This window comes from Saccoglossus kowalevskii, chromosome 21, assembly GCF_978046115.1.
Source record: "Saccoglossus kowalevskii chromosome 21, keSacKowa6.1, whole genome shotgun sequence".
In the NCBI taxonomy this organism is placed as follows: Eukaryota; Metazoa; Hemichordata; class Enteropneusta; family Harrimaniidae; genus Saccoglossus; species Saccoglossus kowalevskii.
Window position 1 is genome coordinate 16587603 of NC_140661.1, and position 17128 is coordinate 16604730.

A 17128-nucleotide genomic window follows, 5' to 3' on the forward strand; every position below is an offset into this window, starting at 1 on the left:
TACACTAAAATAACCTTTTTTTGAATATCATTCCCTAAAAAAAACTCCTTTTTTGGATACTATTCTCTGACAAAACCCCTCTTTGGGTATCATACTTTTACACTCCACCGGCTATCAAACGCTAAAATAGCCCTCCTTTGAATATCATTCCCTAACAAAACCCTTCCTTTGGATATCATACCCACCCTAACACAACCTCTCTTTTGGATATCATACGCTAACAAAACCCTCCTTTGGATATCATTCCGTTATGAAACCCTCCTTTGGATATCATACCCAAACAACATCCTTCCGTTGGATATCATTTCCTAACAAAACCCCTCCTTTGGGTATCATACCAACAACAAACACCTTATTTGGGTATCGTACTCTAGCAACGTCCTTACTTTGGGTATCATACCCCAAAGAAAACCCCTTTTTTGGATAATATTCCCTAACTAGGCACTCCATTGAATAGCATTCCCTAACAAAACCCCTCCTTTAGGTATCATGCCCTAACAAAACCCCTCCTTTGGATCCCATTCTCTAACAAAACCCAACTTTTTGGTATCATACCCTAACAACAACAACCCGGACATAATACGCTAAAATAGCCCTTCTTTGAATATCATTCCCAGCAAATCCCATCTTTCGGATACCATTCTCTAACAAAACCCCTCTTTTGGGTATCATAGCCTAACACCCCTCTGGATATCATACGCTAAAATAGCCCTTTTTTGGATACCATTCTCAAACAAAACCCATCCTTTTGGTATCATACCCTAGCAACAACAACCCGGATATAATACGCTAAAATAGCCCTTCTTTGGATATCATTCCCTGACAAAACCCTTCCTTTGGATACCATACGCATAAATAGCCCTCATTTGAATACCATTCTGTAAAAAAAATCCCCTACTTTGGGTATCATACCCTAACAAAACCCCTCCTTTGGATATCATACGCTAAAATAGCCATCCTTGTGATACCATTCTTTACCTATCAAAACTCCTCCTATGGGTATCATACCCTAACAACCCCCGGATATCATACGCTTAAATAACCTTCCTTTGGATATCACTCATTTACAAAACCCCTTCTTTCGGATACCCTGAACACATTCCTCCTTTGGATATCATATCCTAACAACATATTATATTCGTAGGTTAATGTGCTCGTAATAAGGCCTATAACCCGTATTTATAATAGTTTCTTTCAAATGTTGCACATGTACTCATTATCATTCCCAAATCCAAATTCAACCGGGTAGGTGATACTGATCATGAATATTTGTCGATCATCACTGTACGTAGTCGCCATTAACCAAATAAGCTAAGAATGCTTTTGAATTTTGAACTAAGAATTTTGGTTTGTGTAGTTATATTCAAGTTGAAAGTCCACTCTAAGTAATATTTGGCGGTGAATTAATGTCGCTGAGCATAACATTTCGGTTACTGAATGACACAATTGAAGCCGGGGAGTCGTCACCTGCGAATGCGTCAGACGGCCATAGCGTGTCATTGCTTACAAACAAGCTTCCACCCATGAGCCTTTGCGTTTTAGCGTGTGTTGTTATCGTCGCTTGGGACTCAATTCCCTCGCGTGCACTGTTGACGATCCTCGCACTTTAAGCTTACAGTGTCGCACGTTTTCCCGAACAAATGGGTTGTAATTGAGAAAGATAAACTTACGTAACGATAACGTGTATCCCTATTTTTGAAATGAACACAAAAAAGACGATGAAGAAATGTATATTTCCATTTTGAAAGACAGAAAATCAATTATACCCACTTGTCTTTAGATTGTGACAATTACAAACTTGTCAGTGGTCAGTATTTCATCAAACATTGCTTCAATCCATTCAATATACAATGTGCCGTACATGTTGCAGTAAGCGGAATTAGTAAAGATGTTTTACATTTTCAGACGTGATTTGATTGAACAATGGTGCGTGGGCGAAACTTCTGTTAATATGCCTTCCGTGTCATGGCCCTAATCACGCACGTGAAATACTCAAAACTACTTAGTACCTGTCTGTAAGAGAAGTAGTCTGTCTGTCTGTCTCGGACAAATTTTCGTGTAATATTCTGGGTTATTTTTTATCAAGATTATTGCTCACGAGCGTAATTTCTTATGTTTGCTCTACGCGCAACTGAAATGGACTCCACGCTCCAAATCTATGCGTGGTAACAGAACACGGACAGGGATGTTCGCTTAAATAATGGGATTAATGTCTCGGCATTTAGTGCTCACATACCAGTCCTTTCTCTGTTATCGCGTGATAATAGACAGTGCGTCGTTCTAGTAAACGTACTAAGTTATTACCAGTATTAATATGTGCCATTATATATTATCGCAATTGCAACAAATAACTACAAAGTGATACATATAATTTCGTCTACTCTTATATTTGTATATATTAATAAAAGCTCGCTGTCATTTTCTTCAAGTGGTTAGATAATTCATTGATTTGAATGTCGTCGATGAGCGTTTGGAAATATTATATTTTTTAATACGTGATCCGACTAAGCAATAGTGTGCAGGGGACATACACTTCTGTTCGTATACCTTCCGAAACCGAGATTGTGTCATGGCCCTAATCATGCACGTGGAATGTTCAAAACTACTCAATACCTGTCAGACAGGAAAGTAGCATGTTCGTCTTAGACTGTCTGTCGATTATTATTTGAATAAGTAATAGACATGCGCAAATAGTTGTCGAAATATCGTTTGAGTAAGCGAGCCACGAAACTTGTTTTAGCCCTCAGTTAGTGTTCCAATCCCTCCCGTCGTTACGCGTCCACGATAGAATTTAACACTATCTGAGGGTCTGGAAGGGGGGGGGGGGTAAACACATTTATCGTGACTCCCTCGCTCTCAGCGTCGGGCATTTGCGTCTAATAACACCCACTAAAACAAAGTAGATATAACGTAATAACAATAATGAAATACCGGAGGCGGTATGCAAAATACTCAATTTGTTATCATTATTCACATTATACGGTGTCTTTGTAGCGTTCGCGCTTTCTGAGGTCGTTTACATCTAGTTTTCTTTCCCCAGGAATATTAATGCTATTATTTATGTATTCATTTATCGTATAATTTACATTCTTTAAACTGATATGATAATATGAATAATGTACTACAAAAAGCATATTGTATATCAGCCATAGAAACACATTACCAAGGCCGGACATATACTGTCGCTATATACAGACGCTCAGTTAGTTAAAAAGGACGCCATCTTTTCACATCAGCAAAAAAACAAAAATAAACAGAGACTACATTTAAAATATCCTTGCAAATGTAATTTATTATTTAGTATTACATGCATCATGACAAACTGACCTTGCATGTTCCAAGAACTTATCGGGGAAACATTAAATAAGTGATTGTTTTGGTCGACTGTAAAATCGTAAAATTTAAAACTGCTAGTGACGATATGGGCAGGATGTCCCATACAAATATATATTGTGTGGGTACTCTTCGAAAGATACGAGTAATGATGTACAGTACTTATAATTTACCAACAGAAAACATGAACTACGGCAGCTTTTAGCTTGTACTACTACAGAAAAATTAAGTCTTGCTGACATTCCTTTCAAGATTCGGCAAAAATACGAACTAAGGTTGTTGTTTTTTTCACCTGGCACTACAGTATATATAATTTGAAAGATACAAAGAATGTGAATAGTATCAAAGAAACACGTAACTAAGATGACTCGTGAGTTGTAGTGGTGGTGGTATTAGTTGTCGCAGATGTGGCAACATATTGAATATATTGAATCCCATCTTCAATTCATAGTCACCTGGTTGTTCAGTATTCCTACAATTATCTATGTTGACGAGAACATCACAAGAAACATGGTAGAGAGCTCCACAAATTGTTTTTATTTTATACAGAAGATATATTACGTAGCAGAATTGTCGGTATTCTAAAAGATAAAACAGAATAGAATAAAGTATGAAGATGAAATAAATTCTTACTTAAACATAAACCAAAAAAAAAATGACTGGGAAAATACTGCATTATGTGGAACTAACGTGGCCATCAAAATAAAGTACCCTGTCTAATTGGTATAGTAATAATAATGACACTTTCATTTGCCAACATCAGCAGCACTTCGAATTCTATTTCATAACAATACAATCATCTTAGGCGTTGTGATTTGTGGCGTCATTAGCGTCATTAATATTGGCAATCAGTGAGGAAAAGGGAAAACGGTATTTTGATAACATGAAGCTTTAGGGGGCAATCTTCATATTATTGACAGCTGAGTTTACGCAGTTTCGATACAAAATGTAAATTTTCTTCAAATATTTTCGCAAAATGATTATATTTCTTTTGAAGGATATGTAACACGCAATCATACTTATCGCATATTATCTGAAACGTGGGACGAAGGTACGAAATCCACAAATAGGGTTTTCGACTGACACACACCTTTCTATGTTTCTATGCCCGCACTTGCATGTGACATTTATCAAATCCCATCTGGTATCTACACAATCAAGAGATTGGTCGGATGATGGGGGTCCAAGTTTCAAGATGAGTTTTATGGAATAACTTCTAGTGATAACTTGGAAAGAAAGTTAGGTAAGCTTACGTTACCTTATCATGGTTGATCATCGTCATCTAATCCTTCGTCTTCGAGGCCAGCTAAAAATTGCTCAAATTTCCTTTTTTCTGACAGTCTTTTTATTGCCTCCCTGGTATTACAAAAAAATATAGAAATATTCGGATTACTAAATTCAAAATTTTCACATAACTTCAACGTCATCGTGTTCCAAATTAGTCAACATGTGTGTCATGGAAAGGAGCCACTTAGACTCACAAATACATAAATTCCATCTATTATGAAAAGCCAAGCCTTAAATTTGTGAGACCAGCTTTTTAAATGGTGGACGTACTGACACATTTTGGTAGGTCATCATTGTTCCCCATAATAGTAGGGTCCTGTCTCACGACGGTCAAATACCAGCTCATGTTCCTTGTCGTTGAATTCGATTCATTTTTAGACATGTGTGCTATAGGGAAACTTTTTTTTTTCAGATTTAGTAACCTTTTTATTATTTTTAAACAATTTGATCTACTGCCATTGTGGTTTATTAGGTTCTTGTGCCAGTGTCAATAATTATAAAAATTGTGAAGAAAGAACAAACTATATTGCATTGCAATTGACCCGAGTGTGGGCAGAGTGTCGATTAAAGACCAGGTAACACAATATAATAATATATTCACATATAAAATGAAATATCATTCGTGTACAACAGGTAATGTTCATTTCACAACACTGCATACAAATGATGTAACACGTGCGGTATATTTACAAATTAATTTTACTGTTTCGAAAACATAAATTTTGAAGTCATTTTTATAATCGTAAAGATTGCATTTTGTGAATGATCATATCAATCAAACTGTATGTTATTAATCTCATTTATCGAAAATCTAGAACAAAAACTTGGCTACAACACTTCCTTTACTTGTATGTTACGTCTAATATACTGCTACAATTTCTAGTCGTTAATGTATTGCTATATGCTGTCTATTGACGGAAATGAATATATGATCTTACCTGAACCTGTCTGAAATTTGGTACGACCTTTTTCCCCACCTTGATCCGTATAGTTCGGGGTTACATCCAGCGGCGGGGCATCCTGCCTCTGAGTTCCTGATCACCACTGATATTGTGAGTGAAACGACCAACAAAATAGCTAAAATTTTTACGGACGTCATGCTACAAACGAAATAAAAAAGGCGAATAAGTCTAAAGAATAATTCGCTTGTATGTCTGGAACACGCTTTCAGAAATGTCAGTCGTCAAATAGCATTGAAATTTTCGATGCACTGACTCGTGGCTCACGGTTCGACTCAGTATTGGGTCAGCTTGGTTACGCAGTTTAAGTATGAGAGAATGATGCTCTCGACCAATGAGATATAGAGACGCTCAGCCATTTGTATGACGTCATACAAACACGGAGCTAATGAACTTTCGTGTTGGAAAAGGTGACTGACGCTGTGACAGAACTGACAATGAGTCACAAATGGCAGCCATTCGTCCGACGATGGGATGTTTTCTGGAAAGACCACTACGTATTCGCATGTTTTTTTTTTCCTGCTAGTGGTCAGATGTAAAAAAAGTACTTATTTTGTGAAACTATTTTTTTTTTCATACTGGCACATCGGTTTTCCCAATTTGGTTTCACATGAAAAACAACAATGTCCAGCATTAAGTATTGTTTTTAATATATATAACCTGGGCACAACAGATTAAGAAACACAAATTTAAGCGATTGTACATATATTATCTAAATATATCACACTGATCTGAGTTTTCTATTTTTTATTTTAGTTCAGGTGATCACACTATAGTAATTTGAGCTCATGCCACTTGCACTTTACCACGTGGTGACGGATTTACACACACCCATAGTGCAATAGCATTGTGTGGGAGTAAACTCATTAAATCATTACGATCCACGTGCAGCATTCGGGGGGGGGTTACTAAATGTATAAGTCTGTGACAATTTCCTCCATTCACGGTTAACATAACCTCAGGATATTTCACATTTGCAATACTCCTTAATATGTGATTGTTAATTATAAAGTTTACGAGTCATTTGACAATGTACATAAATACGCCTAATTGTGCCATACAACAATACATTTTCAGCGCAACTTTATCCGTAGTCAGATGGTGGACCTAATAACCCGTGAAATGCTTTGGCGATAGACAATGCTACCGGCACATAACGGCGAAATCAATTTGAGGTGTTCGCTGCAATTGGGTTTAAAAAAATAAATATGATTGGTTTTTGAAACAGAAGAAAAAATAATGATGCGTTATGTTATATATATATATATACAGCAGAAATTGAGAGCTTTTTTTCAAACGTGACTTTATTTCGCTCGAATCATTGTTTCGCTGCAGTGCTACTCTCAGACTGTCACATACACACGAGACATGAACAGATACTATCGATGCATGACTAGAGCCTGAATTTGAAATATAACCGAGTTTTATTTTCGTACAGCTATTGAAACTGACAGTTAAACAGCGTGATGGACTGGGTTGTATTGTACATATGAAATGTACAACCAATCCTTTAGCACACGTCTTGAATATACAATTACTATAAACCAAATATGATTATATCTACATATGTAAGTCCCCAAATCGTATGACATCATCACAACTATCGATACTCTGTCAACAAACGGAGACATCTCCCACAATTACTTGCAACGATAATTACACGTGGCAGCCGCGTACAAACTGTCACAATATTGATGGAGATATTCCAAGCGTAAAATAAACGTCTACATTATATTGAAAACAATGATCTTTTAGTAAAGTGTTGTCAAGTACCAATTATATTCCAACTGTGACGGTTTCACTCTTCTAGTAATCTATTTTTTTGTTTTCAAAGCCTTGACAGCTTACTAATCGCCACGAAAGTAACGACATTGTCAATTCTATAGAAACTAATATCAGTTTAAAAATAAAGAAACAGTGGCGAAGGCAGTGAATTGTTATTGTTTGGCACGGCGACTGCATTGTTAATCGATCAATCTTTATCTAGTTAAATGATGTGAGTAACTAGGTAAAACCCGGTAACCCAAGCTACAAAATATCATTACACTGACGATATAAGTCAATTAAAAGAATCTATAATAATTGACATTTAAAGTGGACTGATGCTAGTGGTAATCGAAATAGAAGAAACCCGACGCCAATCGCATGTAACGCAGTCCATTTATTATTTTAACCCGTCACTATTCACATTAATCGACGCTTTGTGGTGAAATAAAACACAATATTGAATCGAGACTTCTAGTGCAACGTGGCGCGTCCTGTTATAATCACACGCAACCCGTTCATGAAAACAATCCCCATGTTTGTCATTGTTATTAGTTCAAGGCAGTATGAAATGTTTCTTCAGAATGGTGATGCGTTACTTTCAACGCCGTTTTAAATGTCACCGTGTTCTGAAAAATAATAATTCGGTATTCCGTATTCATATATAATCGGTTTTGTTGAACAACGTATAAGTATCGTGTTACAAAGAGGAAAATTCAATCGTTTCATGTGATTTGAAAAAAAAAAAAAAAAACATTTCTTTACATTGCATTGCTAAAAAAATAAACTTATTTATATATTTTTATTTATTTATTTTCAATAAGTCTTTTAACGCTCGAAATGCAATGGAACAAGGTCAACATGGGAAGTCTTTATCCAGTTTACGAAACTCAATTGCTAACTTAATTTCCATTATTAACGAAATTGAATGTGATCGGAAAAATAATTATAATAGCAGGAAATGAATGGCTATATTATCGCAAAACGCAGAGTCGCTCGGTATTTCTTTCGATTAAACTAAGGGGAGGCTACAATATCGATAATCTTACAATTAATTCACTTATGTTTATTTCTCCTCAAATATTTGGGAAAAAAAATATCACCAAATCGTCTAAAATGAGACTAAATAACAAAATATTTCCGTTGTATTTCTTAAAACTTTTGTAGTGGTTTTCGGTGGGACATTTTTTAATTGTGCATGAAATGTACAATACAATACACTCGCCGACATGGATAATCCGGCATGCTAAGAATAAACATAATCACCTGTTTGCCAAACCATCACCATAATGGGACACCTGGTATGTTCCCACACGGACTGCGCTGGGTACATGTGACGGGTAATCACAAAAAGATCAATTGTTGAATGTGGGATTAGATGCATGTGTCCCTTAAACTGTTTCACCTTACGCGCCGGTGTAACCAGGTAAACTTCAAGCAAGGTCGTGTGAATATTTACCTGTATAAATGTGTGCAACTAAATAATTTCATTCAAATATAAACTTTGCTAAACATACTAATCGATTAACAGACAGGAGGTGCTGGGCTGAAGTAATACTCTGAGAGTGAATACTCGAAAGAATACGTTGTTGATAAAATAGGGGGGACTGGGATACAACGTTTATGTAAAGACTACTATAGGATAACATTGACTTGTTCACAAGATAGTCATCGATGTTGAGATGTAGGACAAGTAATCGTCGTCATCACTACAATGAGTTCTTACACGGAGATTAAACAGATGATTCAGTCTCGTGAATACTGAATAAAGTGTGCGTGCGCCAACATTATTACTCACGCGGAGACATGGAGAGCGTTTGCAAATCTTACCCTCAGCGTCTTGATATTGCATCGGCGTAGGTGACTCACAGATTTGTGCCTCTCTCTCTTTTGAACCATTTTGCTGTTGTTTTTTTATCTCTGAGATTCAATGCGTTGATTTCAACTTTGAACTGAAATATACAACTCATCATGCATCTTTCCTCTGCACGATTTGTATGTTTGATAAATTGTCGTATTATATGTTTAAATAAAAAGGCATGACTACTATTTAATAATCTTTATAGTCTATTGAATATAATTAATCCTTTCTAGCGCAACTATCTTCAATATTATACAGAGGGTGGAATTCAGATGTGCTTTCTAACGCCGGCCTACTCTATCACGAGTTCGACAAATTTGCATGTTTATCGCGTGTATGTTGAGCAGTAATTCTATCATATTTTGTAATTCATTTTGTTGAAAAATAATCATGATCTCTGTGTAGCATGGATAAATGATTGTGGCTTGATGAACACACAAAATATCCAACGGAATAAGTCAGTTATGTAAGTAAGTGGGTCTTTTTGAGGTATATTAGAATAATAGATGTGTTCATTTATCAATTTCAGTTTAATTATTTACAAATGATTGTCTTGATATTCACCGAACAACTGCCTGTTAGCAATACAGAAATCGATCCCATAGCGCTGTTTTCGGTAACGGCTAACGGCGGGTTTTCCGTCTTCATATGTTTGTTGAAATCCAGACACTGCTTGTGACACGGCTACTGCCAAGGGACACAGCTGAACTCTAGCAACTATAAAGTTAGTTTATTTGTTTTACAGGTAACATCGGAATTCGTTAACGTATGTAAACCCCCCCCCCCCCCCCCGAGGCAATGCACGTTACAGTGACGCTAACCTCCACACATCACCTCGGAGTCGGATGACAGTGTAACATTCACGCGTAATGTGTGTTTGGTGCAATTAGTTCGAACTTTAACAGGTAAAAGTACGCTCATTAGTGAGTAAATATATAGTAGGAGGCAATATTTGATTGTAATAGATTGGTTACACTTGCATTCTAAACCTACAAAACCTGTGAATATCAAGAAGAGTCCAGGGACGTTCAGTGCAATTTACAGGTCTGTTTTTTTTGTTTTTTTTTTGAACGTGAGAACAATTAGAAGAACGGAAATCTCCCATTGATCATGGACGTTGAATGCACTTTAACTTATAATTGATTGAATTAATTGGTTTTATCAATGCGCCGAGCCATTAACTAAATATACTAAGTTATATCGATCTCCATTTACTCAGAATACCGCTAACGTTCACGGCCGTGGTTCTCATGATACTCCCACATAATTCATGAAATAGTCTTGTACAAATCCAAAAATATTTCATAATAAAGTTAAGCCATTCTTTACATTTGAAGGTGTATATATTCGCAAAACGTGTCATGGTTTCAAGATACAAATCAAAGATCAAGATACGTATACAAAACACTAAAACGTTGGCGGGGTTGCAAAAATTGACAAACTCACGCGACTTCGATACAAATGAACCGTTTTCCTGTCAAAGGTTCCAGTAATGATACAGACTAGAAGACAGTAAGTTATTTTTCCTGCATGACATGTTGCTTAGCTGCACCATTGCGAATTAGGTGATAATAGTTCCATATATTGATAAATTTGTCCAGGTCGAAATGCCATCGCGTTTTAGAGTTGAGATTGCCGGGCTACTACTGCTCTAAATGCATCGGCATACATATGTAAGTACTGTATTCACTATATACGGGCGAATATTTCTACGTCCCCTCTCTAACCTAAAATAACCAGTTATCTGCATGCTTCTATGAACTTTATCTGACCTCATTCCCATGTTATTAAATCATTTTTTAATATTTTCCTTCATCGATTAGTAAATGAGTAAAAATACAATAATGAAGACAATCACGTTGGTTCTAATGTCGGCCTTGAAACGCAAACTAGAAGGGGGAAAAATCGTATGTTTAAAAACAAGATGTTAAAAAAATGATTCAAATGCGGAATCCAACGATGCTGAATTAATGATATTCATCTTTCCTATAGATAACGGATTTATTACCGAGGTTACATGTCCCAGGATTGTGTTTTGTGATTTACGGCATCTAATAAAAAACGACAGTATGCGTGACCGTCTTATACAGTGGTTGATATAACGGTATATTGACACTGCGTAAAAACGAGGAATTTAATTCAGGAAGTACAATGAGCAAGGAAAGAGCAATAATTATGAAACAAAATTCAAGAATAGTGTTGTCTTATCAGATGCCTCCCATGGCAATTTGTTCACAATATTCATTAAATTAATAGCAACGTTTCATAAAACAAATTACAAACACAAATTTGATAAGAACTCCACCCATGGGGCCAGGTAAACATAAAAGAGAAGCGGCACCGTGTAGCATATAATCATATTATATTTTCTTTTTAACGCATCGTGTGTGCAGGCAAAGGATCATTTTTAATTTTATAATCACTATGCATTTACTTCACGTGGGAAATTGTGTCGATGTTTTTGATACTCTCTACTTGACTTAAGTTGATGCTTTTTTTCCTTATAAAATACATAATCTATTTAAGATTATTCGCTCTTTTATTTGCTGAATACACGGTGTATATGAATGAGGGAGAAATATATTACACGGCCCTTTTTATTATCCCATAAAATCGTCAATTTATCCGTAGAGAACATTAAAAATCGATCTCTGATTACGGATTTTCGACAAATTGATGGGCTTAATCTGCTCTGTGTATTTGCCGCTATCTTGTTTTATCGCTACACTTGTCCGCCAGATAGTGCTTGCTACGTTTTGATTGTCGTGGACACGGTTTATGCGAAAACTACTAAAATTACGGGTGTTATTTTCGGGTACACGTTAAGTGTTGTAAATTGTAAATAAAGGTGATTGGTGTTCAGACCTCAAGTTGAGCTCAGGCTATGCTTCTATGGTAATACACACGCATTGCAGCGGAACAATGGAACACCTTAAACTTGGGGGGGGGGGGATAACCGTGAACGAAATTTACGTCAATACCGAATCCGGGCCAAATTAATTTATAGAAAATAAGACGAACGTCAATTTCCTGAATAAATATCAATCTGACAACGTTGAACGTACTTGGGTGTCATGTATCAATATGTAATTTGAATTCTGAATTGACTTTTCAATATTTCTTTTTTATAAAGAGTTCGTTTAAATCTCTGATTACAGTACGTGTATGTACATTGTGGTATAGCGTGTTGGGGAACAACTCTGTGTTTCACTCATTACAGCGAAATCCCATTTCTATAATTGTAAATATACTCCTTCTATGCATATCAAATTGGGGTTATACTCATTTGTGAAGTAACCTGATAGCTTTGGTTTGAACACTGACTGTCTGTGTTAATTTAACCTCCTAGAATATTCCGATAAAGTTGCAGGTAATGGTGCATATTAAAAGCGAGTGTATTGTGATTGTGTGATAAATCACTAACTAATTATTAGAGTCATCAGGGGAAACACACACTGCTTTTAATTAGAGGACAACATAAACAAATCCAATTAAAGCAAACTGCTGTACAACAAAATTCCATTTATCGTCCACCGATCTATGGGAATATACGGACAATAAAGGGATTCGCGAATCATATAACCCAATGATCTCGTTACGACACGCTTGTGAAGAAATCGTGCTAGACATATATCTAATGTATTTTGAATTAGAATAGTTTGTGATTCTGAGAATCCGTGTTAACGTCTACTTCTTCGTGCCGTTACAGTGGCTTTTGTGGATGTCTATATTAAGGTAGCAATAAAGGTCGATTGTGTCGAGTATTACTTATATTTTCATTCGTACTAATGTGTTGGGAAACCGTAATTATACTTCACTATAACACGATAAATCCTGTATTATTCCTTGATAATTATTCAGAACAAGCTTACGTACTAATAAACCGCACGTTCACCAACTCTGACATTTTTAGAAGTTCTGTTGCCATCCCTTGACATGACTGTTGCAACTCGTATAAATGTAAAACTATGAGAGGTGTTTCTCAGTTCAATTCTGGTGTGACGCAAACACGTAAATATACATTAGGCCTAACTAGAAATAAAGTAACACGTGACCAATAAGTATTGAAACAGTTCTTTTCGGTCATATGGGTTTCGTGTTTTTTAATTATCTAATGCTGCATGTCGTTTAACAATCTAACAACTATTGCATTTTGAATTGAAGCCTTGCGTAGTAGGACTACTCCGCGAGAGTTTCGTAGGCACATGCAGTGGTGGACACATATGACATGATTAAACACTACAAGTCGGCTAGCGTGGAACTATAAGGACGTAATTTTTCATTAACTGTTCATATTATAAGAAATGTACGATGGTTTGTTTGGAATGTTCCTCACATAATGAGTAACGGGCAATTGTCATATGACAGTACTTTTCCACTTTGTTATTACGCGATAGGCCATCATCTTGTTCGGTTCTAGCACATTCGTAACGGTGTAAACATAAATTCATCTCACCGACAACACCTTTAAAGTGGCTGTAAAACGTTCAATGACGATTTAAGATCGACAGAAAAACGTGTATCTTGTTTGCATTCACACAGGTTGAGCGATTCTTACTTGATATAGACAGAGAGGCGCTGACAGATACTGATGCGTAATTTGCATTCCCCGCGTGTCAAGAAATGATCATTTGATATGCCATTTGTATTCTTCCAGTCTATGCCTAGTCGCATACCAGTCACTGTGATCTGACTAATGTACTTATTTTCCGTCACAGTCATACCGAGATCATCATTACACAAATGCTGGGTTACGGCCGTTTTGTCGTATCGTATCATCATCAATTGACTGTTACTGAGCGGCTGGTTTTTACAGCAAGACATCACGTTGCGTTGCGTTGAATACATGTCTTTTATAGGGCATTGACAATGTATGATACATCACAATTACCCGGTTTATGCATACTGAGCAATGTGCTGCAATACCAATGTAAGGTAGCATGTTGGCACAATGTTATACGATTTATTGAGCTTCCGAAACGATATCTCGCGGAAGGATATATCTGATCTTCGGCGATATTTCAGATGAGTATCGGAACTCATAAATGTTGTCTCAATACGCGCTATTACAAATTATCAGAGAAAACATTTTTACACAAATTTGTCCAATATACATGTTATTGTTTTTACAGTCATATACAGAATCTATAATTCACAACGTTATAAATTAAATTACTGAAGAGACTGTGGCGCACACATAAGATCCGAAACTTGTACCTCAAATGAGACTGGCAATTAGTTGTAGAATGTGGACAAACACAGTATTTGTTAGATAAACCGTGTTTTCCCCAAAGGAAGCTATACAGACAGGAGGGCGACTTGAGAGCGGCAAAACATAATACTCAATATATAACGGAAAAGTAGAAGCAGACACCTTGCTTGATTTTAAAATAATTGAATTCTATCAAACGTTCTTATCATCGGGAAATGTTACATTTGCCTCAATTGGAGTTCATTATTGGCCGAGGGCCTTAATTGAGATTTAATTCAATAGAGACCGTTGATCACCTGCGGCTACAGGTATGTATTAGAAACAAATATCAGCAAGTCGCCACAGCTGCCTGCTTAACACCCTGGACATCCACGAGTGTTTAATAACACCCAAAACAATCATTAATATTTCAACAATCTGACGTCACCAAAATACGCAGTCTACCGCTTTAGTAGTCACAACTTTACAGGTTCATTGCCAATTAAGATGAATATTGAAACACATATATTCATTGGTATTGAGTACACCACATCACGTGCATATTAAACGTCATTTCTGAATTGGAACCCTAAAGAATGGGCATACTGACCGTTCTACAGAACAAATCGGACACACGAATGTTAAAAGTTGATTTTGTTGCTTAAAAAATATTATAAAACGAATATTACTCAATAAAATATGAGATTCATGTTTTAAGATTACAAAATTAATAATTTAAGTTATTATCAGACATGAGAGCGTTATAGGTCATTATACGCCGTCGTCACAGAAATCACCGCTGAGATAAATTGCTAAAATCTGAATTTTAACCAATAAACTCAATATTATGGAATGAAATATACACTATCCAAACTCAGTTTATCGCGCCACAGCACGTTTTCGTGCTATATTGATTAATGATGTAGAAGCAAAATTAACTACACCGCCGTGAAACTTACCTTCGCTTGAGCTCGCTCTAGTCCCTGATTATATATCGCCTATTGACTCAGAAAGCGAGAAACTCAATCTGAGGAGAATCGACACAGAATGCCCCTTAATATACGGTTGACAACACCTACTACGACCCATCGCTATATTGACTTAACTAAATGCGCTAAAGCTCGTCGTAAAACAAAATGCTTGATTTTTGATATTGACTAAACGGTTGCTCTGTCATGGTTACGGTGTTTTAATAATCACCCTCGCTGGTCTTATTCCCATGCACGTCTACCCTGTCTAAACAAAGAACTTGTAAAATAGCACAAAACTGTTAAATTGGGTCTAAGAAAGAGATTAGAAACAGGTGTGTGTTGGAGCACTTTAAACAAACACTTACGTGGTATGGGGCAAATATCCGGGTAGCTGGAGTGCGTCAGTTGGGCTATCAACTTCCTGTCCGAAAGCCGCCTTGCCAATGAGTTTATGAAATGTACTTACTTCTCAAGCAACTAGGTGGATAAATTATTACAAGAAAGTATCGTGTCCTGCCAATGATGTCCAGGCTGTGAAGCGTACCGATGCCTTTTTATTTCTGCCTTTTTATGTCCGCGAGTCCCAATAAATACAGGAAAATAGTTAATCAGCTTCCATGGAAACCGTATAATTTAATCGATGAATTTAAAATGTCGGATCGCGAATCCGCAGGGGAGCCAACGTCATCAAGAGGGCGGAACAATTGTTTCGACGTGGGTTGGGGGTTTATGCGCTAATTTTTTTGATGGGATTTATATTGGTGCAGATAATTTTGGCGTGAGAATCTTGTTAAAACGGACATCAATTTTCTCGGACGGACGTGCAGTGTGTCATTGTTCTATAGCAACAATTATTACACAACTGCGGCGGGAACACACATATCACCAACTAATTAACATTTTGCATTGCCTTGATTTTAACAACAGTACCTTAGCCTAGTACATTTCATTTAATTAAAGTGGCATCTTTGTTTTATTATTATATACTATAAACATCTATTAAATTAAAATAGTAAAGTTAAACTTATACATTTTGTTGCCCGTAATGTAGCTTTAATAATTGCAATAATGGAAAGGTAACGATCATAACATTTTCGTTCCTAATTCAATCAACTCGCTGTCTTGCAATATTTTCGTACATGTTCTCGTTTGATTCTTAGTGGCCGTTGTAATTATCATATTTTAATTGCTGTGACTTTCAGTTTAGGCACGAATATATGAAATATATTACATCAGTCTTCGAAGTAACTTCTTATTATTACACATGATGGCATCCTTTTACTGTCATTTTTTTTTTATTTTTCCCATTCAGAATGATGGATATTTGTATGTGTCAATCTATACTGACAATACGGTGAGTGGATTTATTTATTTTTATTGAGCTGACATTCATGACATACCCACAATTACGTATCCTACATCATGCGCATATATTTGATGACATAATCTGTTCATATATTTAAAAGGTCACATGTGTGGCAATTCTCTTGCCCGTACGCCGCACTATGTTTGGAACCGAACAAAATAATAGGAAGCAAATTTATGTCATGTTACGTATATTTTGACAATTATTGTTATTATGAATTATAATATAAATTACTATTAAAAAATGATATTTTTATTTATACAGATGCTGTTACGGTCATTCTTTGTGGAAAATATATTAATTAGCGGTTGTGTTACTCGACTTGATGTGAACATTTTTACCGCGGACTAGTTAGATGAATCGTATTCTATTTAATGCATATCCATATGATAGGCA

The 17128-nt window shown here is 36.2% G+C and overlaps 1 long non-coding RNA gene across 3 annotated transcripts; it reads right to left on the bottom strand.

The window, feature by feature from the left end:
- Positions 1–3609: 3609 nt before the first annotated feature.
- On the bottom strand, positions 3610–15950 carry LOC102801590 (uncharacterized). 3 transcript variants are annotated; one of them, XR_013419034.2, is made up of 4 exons: positions 15833–15950; positions 5559–5720; positions 4592–4689; positions 3610–3914 (listed from the first exon to the last, which is right to left on the bottom strand). It is a non-coding gene; the product is annotated as an uncharacterized LOC102801590 (long non-coding RNA). The 3 variants fall into 3 exon arrangements; XR_438633.3 differs by having other exon boundaries at positions 15732–15928; XR_014928108.1 differs by lacking the exon at positions 15833–15950 and adding an exon at positions 15355–15425.
- Positions 15951–17128: the final 1178 nt, after the last annotated feature.